This window comes from Humulus lupulus, chromosome 4, assembly GCF_963169125.1.
Source record: "Humulus lupulus chromosome 4, drHumLupu1.1, whole genome shotgun sequence".
Classification (NCBI taxonomy): Eukaryota; Viridiplantae; Streptophyta; class Magnoliopsida; order Rosales; family Cannabaceae; genus Humulus; species Humulus lupulus.
In genome coordinates this window covers 247,716,332-247,730,984 of record NC_084796.1, presented here as the reverse complement: position 1 = coordinate 247,730,984, position 14,653 = coordinate 247,716,332, and positions in this window count along the sequence as shown.

Genomic DNA, 14,653 nt, shown 5'->3' with positions numbered 1-14,653 from the left:
GCACAACGAAGACAAAAAGTAGAAAAGTTCTGAAACGTACTGAAGCGAAGATTACGGAGGTTGGAAGAAATTCCAAACGTAAGCGAACAACAGCTAGTGGTTCCTGAAACGCTGAAGGATGGTCTTTAGGAAGAACGAAGGTTCTGGTTCAGGGTTTCTTTTTAGAGAAAATGGCTTGCGTAAAAAGAAAAATGAGGCTCTGAAGGGGCTATATATATTTTTTGTCTCTGGCATGAAAAAAGAGGTAATCGTCAGTTTCCTCTTTTCGAAGCATGGGGAAAGGTGATCACCGTCAATGGATTACTTGGGAACCGAAAAGTCGTGATTAGACAGGGGTAGGTTGCTTTTTCCAAGAATGCACGAACCACTCTAAAAGATTGGGTGGGATAACCGAAGAGTCGTTTGCCTTAAAGTTCATTTATTACTGGTCATAATAAATGAACTTGGGGGGCAAATGTTATCCAAAGAACAGGCACGGGTGACGTGGCAGACTTTTTCAACACGTGGCTAGCACCTGGCGGGTTTCTCGTTAGACCATCGACCAGAGAAATGCCCATGACGAAACATTCGAACTTTATATACGACCAGCTTGGTCGTATACTGGATATGTTTGGAGAAAATCTTATGCAGTTATGGTCATATCCGAGATTATCTCCCATGATTTCCTGAATATCCGATTTCATGTAATCTTCCTTGAGCCTATAAATAATGAGAAATAGCTCATTTTTTTTTCTTTAAAATCAAGCTCAAAAGAATGAAAGCCCATCTATATATACAACTAGAAAATACAACTGCATTTCGCGTATTATTTTGTAATTATTAAAACATATACATATTTTAAAATATTTTGGGAGATTGTAGGGTACCGATTCCTTTTCACCCTACTCATACAACATGATTTTTATATGGACACGTGAGGGCGTCTTGACCACAATTTTTTTTCATAATGGTATTCGTTGTATAGCAAACCTCTTGCAAGTTTTTTTTTAAATTATGAATAATTAAAGTGCCAACAATTAAGTTAAAAAAACTTGTTGTACGTGCGCTTTTATTTTTATTATTATTATCATTATTATACGCTTTGTGTGATTTTTGTTTTTTTATAAAAAGTCTAAATTATGTATAAAATTTTTTTATGTTTTGTGTAATACTTATTTTGGTCGATTACTTGTTTGAACCCTTTATTTTTAATAATTAACTTTTAGACATCGTTTTTTGTCAAAAGGTTATGTTACACCCAGATTTTGAGACAAGAAATTATGACCTCGAAGACTGGACTCGTCGAATGTGAGCTCGAGATGTATAAAAACGCATGTTCATGGTACAGTTGTAAAACCCTTGAAGCAAGACGACAACCTCGAAGACATGTGACCTCGAGATTCTTTCTGAGCTTGAAAGAGCATAGCATCGGAATACATCCATTATTGAGTGCCTTCGGATCAAGTAGCCCGAGCTTAAAGAGTGCAAGATCAAAATGTGACAGTCTCGACGACATTTATCTACTCCGAGCAGGTCTTAGAGTAAGACGACCAGTTCGTAACCTGTCCGTAAACCTTGACTGATGCGATGCTAATTGCTGATCTTGGAGATTTGATGAGTCATCTGATGTAACACATTCTGTACATTTAAAGATATTTATTGTCTGTTATCCATTTTCCTGGTCTTCAGGGGACGTTTCCTTGTATATAGGAGTTACAACATTTAATATCATTATTTCAATTAATATGCAGGAGTATCTTCCCGAAATATGTGGGAATGAACTCTGAAAACTCTCTATTAATAGAGAGGTCATGAACACTTGTGAAAAAAAGAAGGATCTTTTGATATACGGAGAGAAATTCTGGAGAATTCATCCATGAAGGATTTCCAGAAAACTCCAAGTCTTAATAAAATTGACTCGTGGACTAGGCAGAGTTAACTGCTGAACCACGTAAAATTCTTGTTGTTTTGCCATATTATTTATCTGCGCCAAAGTTCCTATTGTGTAAGTGTTCTACATTTTAAGTTGACGAAAAATGGCTTCAACAGTTTGGTGCTTTCGTTGAGAGCCTTAAGCAGTACAATCCCTAATTAGCTATGGCCGCAAATGATCAGAATGTTCCTGAAGAAAACTATCCACGACACCCTGGGAAGCAGCCAATGATGAATCCAGAACCAGAAGAAAGAAGTGAGTCCTTTGATTCTCGAGGACTTCCGGCACCTCTGGCTCCCAGGGACGATGAGGACATGTATTACAATCCCAAGCGGTATGTCCCCATTGTTGAACTTGAAAATCGACAGTTAAGAAAACAATTGGCTGAGGCCAAAAATCAGAAGGAGGAGCTGGCCAGGTTAGCTGCGGAGGCCCAGGCTGCTCAGCCTCAACCTCCGCCTGAGAACCAAGCCTCACCTCCGCGGGACGTTCATGTTCCTCCCCGCAGGCCTCATGGGCGACCTCGCAAAAATGCTGCCACAAGAATAGCGGAGCAACCTTCGCCACAGGCAGAGCAACCTGCTCTCCCAAGGCCCCGAAGAAACACCCGGGCTAGAGCTCCAGTTAACTAAATTGCTAAGTTACTAGCTGAAACTAGAAATAACTGAGCCCCTGTAGTGGCTCAGACTCAGAATCTTGGTAATAGGCAGAATGTTACAGAGCCGGCACAGGTGAATTCGGGACCATCCAGACCCCGAAATGGATGGCAGCCACCGTCACCCATACGGTTCCCTCCATCGCCAATAAGATATCCCTCACCGCCTCGGAGGAACACACAACTGACTCAAGGTGATAGGGAAAGGCGGGTTGGACAGAAGCAGGGGAATGGAGAAGCGGCCAGAGAACGGAGAGACGCCCAGCCTACGAGAAGCCAAATGTCTCGGTCTCGCATTGCAGAGACGAGGCAGCCTGAAAGGAATCCATCTCAAAAAAATCATGTGATGAGCCTCGCCAGTGACGACTCAGGGGACACCAGATCAGTCAGTATGTATGATCAAGGACGTAGAAATACTGGGAGCCAAAGGAACCACCCGTACTTACGGGAACACCTGAATCAGGATTGGGGTAGTGGTAATCCCTCGAACCCGGATCTGAGAGATCGCCTGAATGGGCGCAAGGATCCCCTGCGAAGGCGCGAGCCTGGAATTATTATCAAGGATAACCAATTTCAGGCGAGACCCCCTATGGACCCAGTTCAAGATAGAATTGACCAACTAGAAAGAGCATTTAGGCTCTTACAGAATAAACAAGATCGGAATCGGGATGAAGATTCTGATGAGGAGCTTGAGCCATTCGCTCCCCACATTTCCAACACACCGTTTCCTCAAGGGTTTCAGATTCCTCATGTCCCATCTTTTGAAGGGAAATCCGACCCGTATAGTCATTTGAGTACATTTAACACTATAATGAGAGCAAGTAATGTGGGTTACGAGCTCAGATGCATGTTATTTTCAGCATCGCTTATAGGACCAACGAAAAACTGGTTCGAAAAATATAAGAGACATTCAATCACTTCTTGGGATCAATTGTCGAAAGATTTCAAGAAGCAGTTTAGAGCCATGATCGGGGTAAGACCCGAGGCATCGATTCTGACCAACGTCTGGCAACAACCAAGTGAAACATTGAAGAGCAACCTTACAAGGTTCAATCTCGAAGTCGCCCAAGCTCGGGATGTAGACGACAGCGGTCATTTAATGGTCATCCAAGCTAGGGTAATGCCGGGAAGTCCCCTCTGGGAAGATATGCAGAGGAAGCCTGTGAGGTCCTTAACCGAGTTTATTCGACAAGCACAGAGGTTCAATGTAGAAGAGGTGACGTCAACACTGAATATGACCTCTCAGCCCATAACTACAATGATAACCGTAAACTCTGCCTCGACCTTGGCGGACCCGTCAACCTCGAAACCCCCTGCAGAGAACCTTTCCAAAAGGAAGAAGAATGAATGAAGTAACCCCGAGGTAGAAGGGGGAAAGAAGAAGAAATGGGAAATGTATTTCTCCGTGTACAAGGTGTACACTGAGCTCAACGAGTCTCGGGAGAATATTTACCTAGCTAATGAAAACCAGGTCCCTTTCAGGCATCTATACCCCATGAGAAATCAAAAGTCCAAGAGAGACTTCAGTAAATACAGTCGGTTTCACAGAGATACTGGGCACACTACTGATGATTGCTGGCAACTGAAGGACGAGATCGAAGGGCTGATCTTGAGAGGATACTTTAGGCAGTATGTCAGGAACCAGAACAATAACCAAGCTTCTACAAGCCAGAGGACAGCTGCGCTGCCGCTTTCCCAAAACAACAATTCCTGGGCTAGGGAAGAAGAGAGACCCCCTCCGATTGATGAAGATGTGGTAACCATCTCGGGCGGGCCTCACCTCGCAGGATCGGGCAAGAATGCCCAAAAGCGATACGTGAACAAGCTAAAAATTGGGGACGGGTCCCCTTATGAACCCAAACCCAGATCTCCAAAGTACCAAAAGGTTTAATCTCAGCCTATAACCTTTACTGAGGACGATGCGTCCCATGTTCAGTTTCCTCACAATGACCCACTGGTCATCACTCTCTAGCTCGCGAATAAGAGGGTTCACCGAGTTTTCATTGATAATGGGAGCTCAGTGAACACTCTCTATAATGCCACCTTAGAAAAGATGGGACTCGCGCTTCGTGACCTAAAAGCTTGTGCAACGACACTGTACGGTTTTTCAGGAGAGGGGATTGCCTGTATGGGGTCCATTGAACTCCCGTGACCTTGGGAGACTACCCAGTCTCAACAACCAAGATGATGGAGTTTGTAGTAGTGGACCTGCCATCGGCCTACAACGTGCTGCTCGGGAGACCCGCCCTAGTAGGGTTGGGGGCAGTCTCGTCTGTGAGGCATTTGGCCATCAATTTCCCGACTTCTAGTGGCATTGGGAAGATAAAGGGTGACCAGTTAGCCGGGATGGAATGTTATAGCATTTCCATAAGAGGAAAGAAGCAGGCGAGGGCACAAGCACTCGTCGTTATTCAAACTAAGGACGTGACAATCTTGGAGATAGATGAAGAAATCGATCCAAGAGTGGAAGAAAGAGCTGATCTCAAACCATTGGAAGAGCTCGAAGAAGTCAAGCTCGAAGAATCAGACCCCTTGAAAACGGTAAAAGTCGGGAAAAACCTACACGAAGAAACCAAATAGCAATTAATTTTCTTTCTGAAGAAGAATCAAGATGTCTTCGCATGGTCACATTTGGACATGATAGGGATAAGTCCAAATGTAGTAAGCCACGCGTTAAATATTGACAAAAGCTTCCCGCCGAAGCAGCAAAAGCGAAGACAACTGGATGACGATAGGAAAAATGCCCTTAAAGAGGAAGTCTACAGGTTAAAAGCAAATCGATTCATCAGAGATGCTTTTTACCTCGATTGGGTAGCCAACTCGGTGCTGGTCCCGAAGCCTAACGGGACGTGGTGAACTTGTATAGACTACTCGGACCTCAATAAGGCCTGTCCTAAAGACTACTTCCCTTTATCGCAGATCGACCAGCTCGTGGATGCCACGGCAGGGCATGGACTCATGTCGTTCATGGATACCTATTCTGGATATAACCAGATTTCCATGCATGCCCCTGAATAAGAGCATACGAGCTTCATAATTGACAAAGGGCTATATTGCTATAACGTCATGCCATTCGGGCTCAAAAATGCTGGATTCACTTACCAGCGGCTCGTGAACATGATGTTCTCTGAACAAATAGGGAATAACATGGAAGTTTATGTTGACGATATGTTAGTTAAATCTCAACTTAACAATAACCATGTTGATGACCTCGAAGAATGCTTTGTCGTGTTACAGAAATATAACATGAAACTTAACCCTCAGAAGTGCTCTTTCGGAGTATCTTTAGGAAAATTCCTGGGTTTCATTGTAAATGCTCGAGGAATAGAAGCTAATCCAGAAAAAATCCAGGTTCTGATCAACATGCCTTCACCTCGAAAACATAAGGATGTTCAAAGTTTAAATGCCAGGATGGCGGCATTAAGTAGGTTTATCTCAAAATCTACAGTCTGTTGTCTTCCATTTTTCAACCTTTTGAGGGGAGGCAAGAAATTCGAATGGACGGAGGAATGCGAGTTGGCTTTTCAAGAGCTCAAGAAGCACCTCACAGAACCCCCCATCTTGTCAAAGCCCATTACGGGAGAAGTTCTATACTTGTACCTTGCTACGACCGAGCACGCCATAAGCGCGATACTTGTGCGGGAAGAAAAAAAAGTGCAAAGGCCCGTGTATTACGTCAGTAAAAGATTACTGGGGGTAGAATCAAGATATCCCTTGAATGAAAAATTAGCCCTCAGTCTAATTCACTCTTCTCGAAAGCTTTGACCCTATTTTCAGGCGCACCCCATCCATGTACTTACTGATCAACCACTAAGACAGGTCTTGTCCAAGCCAGAAACTTCGGGTCGACTTCTCAAATAGGCCATTGAACTCGGAAAATTCGAGATGACCTATCATCCACGGACGACCATTAGGGAACAAGCCTTGGCAGACTTCATAGTGGAGTGTATGGGCTTGGCCAGCGATGAAGTTATAACCCCGGCCCACGAGCTGTGGAAACTTTACGTTGACGGGTCTTCTAATGAAAATGGATCGGGGGCAAGAGTAATTTTGATCACCCCTGCAGGAAGCCGATTTCACTCTGCCTTAAGATTTGACTTGGACGCGTCGAATAACGAGGCCGAGTACGAGGCTCTACTGACGGGACTTCGCATAGCCAAGGAGCTCAAAGCCAAAGCAATACATTGCTACAGCGACTCCCAGCTGGTGGTTAACCAAATTTTGGGAGAGTACCAAGCTCGTGGTATGAGAATGGCAGCATACTTAGAAAAGGAAAAATCGGCATTGGAGCATTTCGAGTTCTATGCGATACAACAGGTCCCCCGAGAATAGAATTCGAACGCGGACGCCTTAGCCAGGCTCGCTACCTCTACCGAGAATGACGAACTGAATGTCGTGCTGATCGAACATCTCTCGGCACCTAGTATTGACGAGCCAGAACAGGAGGACGTGTGTATAATCAATTCCGAGCCAACCTGGATGACTCCAATAGTTGAATACCTTGAGACCGGCATTCTCTTGGAAGAACAGATCAAGGCTCGAAAATTGATGTAGCAAATCCCTAGATATACCATTGTAGATTGAAAGTTATATAGAAGAGGATATTCCATGCCATTACTCCGGTGTGTCACCCCACCCGAAGCTAAGAAAATCATAGAAAAAATTCATGAAGGGTTCTATGGAGACCATACAGGGGGGCATAGCCTGTCCAAGAAGATCATACGTCAGGGATACTTCTGGCCTACCATCAAATCAGACTCGTTCGACTACGTCAAGAGGTGTGATAAGTGCCAACGGTTCACCACTATTCCTCGAGCTCCACCATCCGAGCTAACTATGATGACCTCTCTGTGGCCATTTGCGGTCTGGGGAATTAACCTCATAGGCTCACTTCCGACTGGCAAAGGCAGAGTAAAATACACAGTTGTCGCCGTAGATTACTTCACGAAGTGGACTGAAGCCAAACCTTTGGCGACAATAACCTCGAAGAAAGTCCTTGACTTCATGGTAAAGAACATCATATGCCGATATGGGATGCCTAGGAAGATTGTATCTGATAATGGTACCCAGTTTGACAGCGATCTGTGTACCAACTTTTGCGATAAAAATGGGATAATAAAGAGCTTCTCATCAGTGGCCCATCCCCAGGCGAATGGCCAGGTCGAAGCTGTAAACAAGACCCTAAAGAGTTCGCTAAAGAAAAAGTTGGAAGAAGCTAAAAGAAGATGGCCCGAAGAATTGCCCCAAGTTCTATTGGCATATAGGACCACGACCTGTACATCAACAGGACATACCCCATTCTCTCTGGCGTACGGTTGCGAGGCTATGTTGCCAATCGAGGTAGAAATTCCCACAGTTCGAGCCCTCGCTTATGATCAAACCTCGAACCACTCTCAGCTCGAAGAAACTTTGGACCTGATCGAAGAAAGGAACAAAGGTCAATTAAAAAATGCTACATACCAACAGCGAGCTACCCAGTACTTCAACAAAAGAGTTTGAGATAGAAAATTCGGCATATGAGATTTGGTGCTGAGGCGTGTATTCTTGGCAACGTGGGATCCAGCAGCTGGCGTGCTCGAGCCAAACTGGGAGGGACCTTATCAGATAGAATCAGTAATCCGACCCAGTGTGTACAAGTTGGCGAGATTGGATGGAAGTCTGGTACCACGAGCATGGAATGGCGAGCACTTGTGACCTTACTATCAATAGTGTAGGAAGGATGTCGCCTATAACCATGCTTGTTTTCTATTTTTGGATTTATCAAATAAAGTTTGATTTCGTTTTAATATGCTGTATTTTTTGCAATCTCTCTTAATTTAATAACCTATGGTCACATTCATAGGATATTAAGGGGGCATTAGTGGTACTTATACCATCAGCTTGAAAAAATAAAAAAGCATAGATAAAAAACATACAAGTGTTTGGATATAACCAAATGCGCGAGCTAAGGTAGTTTGGATATAACCAAACTATCAAAAACATACAAGTGTTTGGATATAACCAAATGCGTGAGCTAAGGTAGTTTTGATATAACCAAACTATCAAAAACATACAATTGTTTGGATATAACCAAATGCCCGAGCTAAGGTAGTTTGGATATAACCAAACTATCATAAACATACAAGTGTTTGGACGTAACCAAATGCGCGAGATGACAAAGTTTGAACATAATCAAATTATCAAGTGATAAAAATATAAGTGTATGGATTACAAACCTAACATGGCCTTCATAGGTTTGGAACAAACCAGCTAAACTAATCGACAGTAAGTTGGAGTATAACCCACTTCGTGTTAAGTCGAGATCGAGGCTGGAGTATCTTGTAAAACAATAGTTTCGACCTCATAACTTTGGAGAGATAACCGAGGACGAGAAAAAGTAACTAAAAAAGTAAGATACAACTAAACCATTTGCATTACACGCTATATAAGTACTTTCGGGTGCATGGTAAAAGTAATATCAGTCCTTGACAAATAACGAGATCGGAAGCGGATAATTCGAGCAAACTGTGCATGAATGCATTGAACCTCGAGCTTAAATCCAAATTATGTTTGTATGAATAAACAGGCATATATGACACTTTAATTTAAATTATGCAAAATATTTCGACCCAAGAAATGTAAAGCAAATGTATTAAAGTAAATTTAAAAAAGTGATGTCTCAAATATCATAAAGGACAGCTCTTTCACGAGCTGTAAAATTGTCTTGGCCCTGTGGGAAAAAATAATAAAAAAAGAAAAAGAAATAGGGCTATTATGAAAGATTCAGAGGGATGCAACCCCTAGGCAAGAATTAAGGAGGAACATTCTCCTTGGCCTTCTCAGCATCAGCGCCCCCCCCCCCCCCCCCGGCTCGCTCCGCCTCATCTCGAGCAGTCTCCTCATCATCCAGCCGAACCTGCCATTAGGCCACGAGCTTCGCTTCAAGAGGGCCTAAGAAGCTGGTGTCGAGGTCGACATTGTTGGCCCAGATTCTGTACATAGCCATGTCGACTGCCCGGTCCTTCTTCTCCTTAAACTCCTCGAGAAGACGAGTCTTTTCACCCTCCATGATCTCGAAAGTGATGACCTTCTCTTCTTCAAGCTTGGCATTGGTATCCTTGACCCGAGCATTCTCCTTTTCAAGCTCCGCAAGCAGGGCATTCAGCTTTTCAAGCTTAGAAGACTTGGCCTTTAGCTCCTCAGCTCCTGCCCCCACATTAGCTTTTGTTGCCTTGAGCTCGTCATTCAGTTTGAGCTGAAAATCCTTCGCCTCCTAAGCAAAAGACATGCTCAAGTGAATCTTGTTGTTCAGCTTATAATTGAGCTAGGCAGGGAAAGCAAGAGCCTGGCATACAAAAGAATCAAATTAGCATATGGACCAAGTTTAAATACAGCTAATAACGAGAGAAGAAAGGTTACCCCAGCAGTAAGCTCGACACTCTTCTCGTAAAGTGTATTGTAGTCTCGAGCGTTGTTCAAAAACTGCCAATGAGGGGCATCAAAGCCAATAAAGCTCTGGCCCACTCGAGACAGGATTTCTGAGCCAAGCGTAGCCCCATGGGATCTGGCATCATTGTCAATTACATACTCATCGACGTGAGTAGAGACCGACAACATGCGTGTTGTGGGAGCTGAGGATTTTTTCGGAGGTGGGCCGAGTGTTGAATGAACCATGATTTGAGGGGGTTGGAGCACGACCGTAGTCGACGCTTCGACATGAGGAGTCAGCTCCACATCCGAGCTCGTAGCAGCTAAAGCTGATGGAGTAGGTGTCTTCTCAGTCCTCTTGAGGACCTTAGCGGGACGGTCAGACTTCCGTGAGCCTCTCAGGCACTTACTTCTCTTGACCCTGCCACTCTCAAGGATGTTTTCAAGGTCGGAGTCCATCTTGCATGCATCTTTACACCACATTATGAGTTATCCCAAAAACAAAATAATTTAACATGATACAGACAAAAGGGATAAAAAGACAAGTGGAGAGAAACCTAACTGGAACTCTCCCCGGAGCTTATACTCGGCGACCACGAAATTCCCCCATCTTCAAAAGAGGCGGGGGGAGTACCTTCCCTATAGGTGTACGTCAACCTCGAAAGGTCCCTATAGTCGTTAGTTCCATATTGGACGGCTATTCTGTTCCATACCTTGTTCAGGCTATACATGGTGTCGTATTTCCTGAGCTAGCTATCGAACCTATGTACCCTCTCATCTACCCAAGACCATACATAAAAATGGTTCCTATTACCCTCACACAATATTAATCTATCGGGTTTATGTTTTAGTAGTGAGGGAGACCAAAAATCTGAGCTAAGGATGACTATACCTTGTTCATCCGAGCTCGAGCTCGAGGCCTCGTCGTTGGCCTCATTTCCCGATTGAGGACTCCTTCGACGTTGAGCCGGAGATGGAGGCCTCGCATCTCTCCTTGCGGGGAGGTTGCCGGTCGGCTGAGGCACGAGCTCCCATTGGTCATACTTCTTGTTGGACCAGTAAGATGTAGACACAAGCTCCCACTGCTCATACTTCTTGTTGGACCAGTCAGATGTAGACTGATCCTCCTCTAAGAGCCCGCATGCCCAGAGCCTTCATGTAGGAGGTAGGAAAGGGATCTCCTGCCATAGGGAAGTTGGAGCAGAGTTTCTATGTGCTCCCTCATCTCCTTAGTGGGGGTAGAGCGATGGTAGTTGGTTGGAAGATAAAACATAATTCAACTAAGCACGAGCCTAAAGCAAAGTTCGAGCACAGAATAAAGGGAAGTTGAGACACTTACAAATCCATCTGAAAGAGTAGAATCGATACGGGGCTAGGCCATCTGTCCAGAAGAAAGCCTTCTTGAAATCAGGAGGGTGGTTGGGAAGATCTTCAAACATCTTCTTCTCCTTGGGATAGCTCGAAATATAGTAGAAGCCATCTCTTCCCTGAGCTCAAGAGGGATTGCTTTTCAAGCAAAAGAGATATAAGATCTCTTTTGGCGAAGGTCCTTTCCACTTCAGCTCGTGGTACAGCGACCTCTAGGCAGACAAAACCCTGTAAGAATTAGTGTTGAGTTGGAAATGAGCTAACCTAACAAAGTCTGTGAAGTCCTTGAAAAAAGACTTCAAGGGCAGAATTGCCCCTGCCTTCATATGTTCCTGGCTCCAAGCTGTGTATCTTAGCTTGCTGTTAGGATTTCCATCTCCTGGAGCATGGCAACTCCGATCGTGGGAGCTCGACACCTCAGCGAGCCTGATATTCCTATGCCGTGGCAGGCCAGGATATCAGTTATCTAGCCTTGCGACGTAACCGAGCTCCAGTAATGCTCGGCCTCGAAGAATTCTCTCCTCGGCTGCGAGGTAGAGGGTTCCCCCATCAACGAAAATTGAAGAACACCCGCCTTGAAGGCGACTGTCACTCTGAGCTTAGGGTTAAGGGGAATCGGTCTAAGCTCGGTGTCCGGATCTGGATAAAGGGCGACCCTTAGTCTTTTCCTCTTCCCTTCTTTGACCTATTCTATCTGACGTTGGAAATGGTCTCGAATGTCCTCTTTCTCACGCCTCAGTTCATGCTCCCGAATTAAGCGTTGGTTCCGAGTAAAAGGAGATTATGGGCTCAAAGTTACTGGTGAGTAAGGAATCGCGAGCTTTGACCCCCACCACTTTCCCGAATTCTGTGGCATCTAACAAGAAAGCAAAAGGGTGAGGGCCAAGCGAACAAGAAATAAAGAGACAAAAAGAACCTAAGCTCGAATGATCAAGGCTACAAGGCAAGGTCGATCCAAAGGATGAGGCCAATCTCAGAGCGTGTAGTCCACCGAAAGAAAAGAAGGTGGACATATTATTGGAAATCCCAATATATCAGGGAAAAAAGGTGGCGGTTATTCGAAAAGTGATATTTTTGGGAATCGTGCATTCTTTTAAAAAAAATCCTGATTTTGTACCCAATATCTTGGTGTGTAAGATATGTCCTCCGAAATTTGAAAACTATGAAAAAGAGTCATATTTAGGTCTCTTTTCGCATGAACTAGGTTTGGAGCCAATAATGTCAGAGCCTAAACCTAATATTTATCGGCCGAAACGTTCTAGTGCATTAAACTAATGAATGGACCAGCAAAATCCTAGTGCCCAAGGTGCAACAGGAACATAAACACACATGAAAAAAATATATATAATGCAAAGAAGCTATGAACAGAAAGCTTACACAATGCGATCGGCGAAAACAGAGAAATGGACGATTGTATAAGCGACTGCAAGTACGACCTCACGAAATCATAGAGTCCAATGTTACTTTGTCTACTCGGCTTAGAGAACATGCAAGAAAAGGGCAAGGAGGTTTCTAGTTTTTCTTTCTGAAATGAATGTGAAAGTAAAAGAAGAAGATGACTGGAGTCCAACTTATAAACCCGTGGGAATGGAAAAGGCTGGATTAATCTGGGCCATTGGCCATATTTTGTATCAGATCCGACGATCAGGGACAAATGATTCGATGGGACCATAAAGGAAGGCAGGCGGATAGACGTGGGCAAGTTTCCAAGGTACTCAAGTACTTTGAGTGGTTAATACCCAACTGACGCGTGTCCACACTCGAGTATGTTTGATGGTACAATTCCTAATGGAAGTAGTTCAAAAGTTTCCTTCTCATAGGATTCGAACTAATACTTTTGAGGGGGCAAACTGTTACACCCAGATTTCGAGACAAGAAATTATGACCTCGAAGGCTGGACTCGTCGAATGTGAGCTCGAGATATATAAAAACGCATGTTCATGGTACAGCTGTAAAACCCTCAAAGCAAGACGGCAACCTCGAAGACATGTGACCTCAAGATTCTTTCTGAGCTCGAAATAGCATAGCATCGAGATACATCCGTTATCGAGTGCCTTCGGATCGAGTAGCCCGAGCTTAAAGAGTGCAAGCTCGAAATGTGATAGCCTCGACGGCATTTATCTGCTCCGAGCAGGTCTTAGAGTAAGACGGCCAGTTCGTAACCTGTCTGTAAACCTTGACTAATGCGATGCTAATTGCTGATCTTGGAGATTTGATGAGTCATCTGATGTAACACATTCTGTACATTTAAAGATATTTATTGTTGTAATGTCCCGACATTATAGGGATATTAACAAATCTATTATCTGTTTTCCTGGTCTTCAGGGGATGTTTCCTTGTATATAGGAGTTACAACATTTAATATCATTATTTCAATTAATATGCAGGAGTATCTTCCCGAAATATGTGGAAATGAACTCTAAAAACTCTCTATCAATAGAGAGGTCATGAACACTTGTAAAAAAAAGAAGGTACTTTTGATATACGGAGAGTAATTCTGGAGAATTCATCCCTGAAGGATTTCCAGAAAACTCCAAGTCTTAATAAAATAGACTCGTGGACTAGTCAGAGTTAACTGCTGAACCACGTAAAATTCTTGTTGTTTTGCCATATTATTTATCTGCGCCATAATTCCTATTGTGTAAGTTCTCTACATTTTAAGTTGACGAAAAAACGGCGTCAACAGGTTAAATATAGGAATAGATAGATTGATTATTTGAACAATGTATTTTAGCTGATTACCCGTTTTGACCTTTTATTTTTATAAATTAACCTTTGGACCATGTATTTATTCAAAATGTTCAAAATTCTTTATAAAAAAATAAATTATGTATATCATTTATGTTTTCTGTAAGGGTTCACATCATTTTGAACCTTTTATTTTAGCCGATTTCCTGTTGGGACCTTTATTTTTAAAACGTAACTTGTGGACCACAAGTTTTGCCAAAATGTTAAAAATAGGAATAGATAAATCAGTTATTTGAACACAATATATTTTGGCCGATTACACATTTTGACTCTTTATTTTTAAAAATTAACATTTGGACCATGTATTTATTCAAAGTGTTAAAAATTCTTTATAAAAATTAAATTATATAAATATATATAATTTATGTTTTCTATAAGGGTTCACACCATTTGGAACTTTTTATTTTAGCCGATTACTCGTTGGACCCTTTATTTTTACAATTAACTTGTGGACCTTGTGTTTTGTCAAAAGGTTGATTACCCGTTTGGATCATTTATTGTTAAAAATTAACACTTGGATCACGTGTTTTGTCAAAATGTTAAAAATAAAAACAGATAAATTA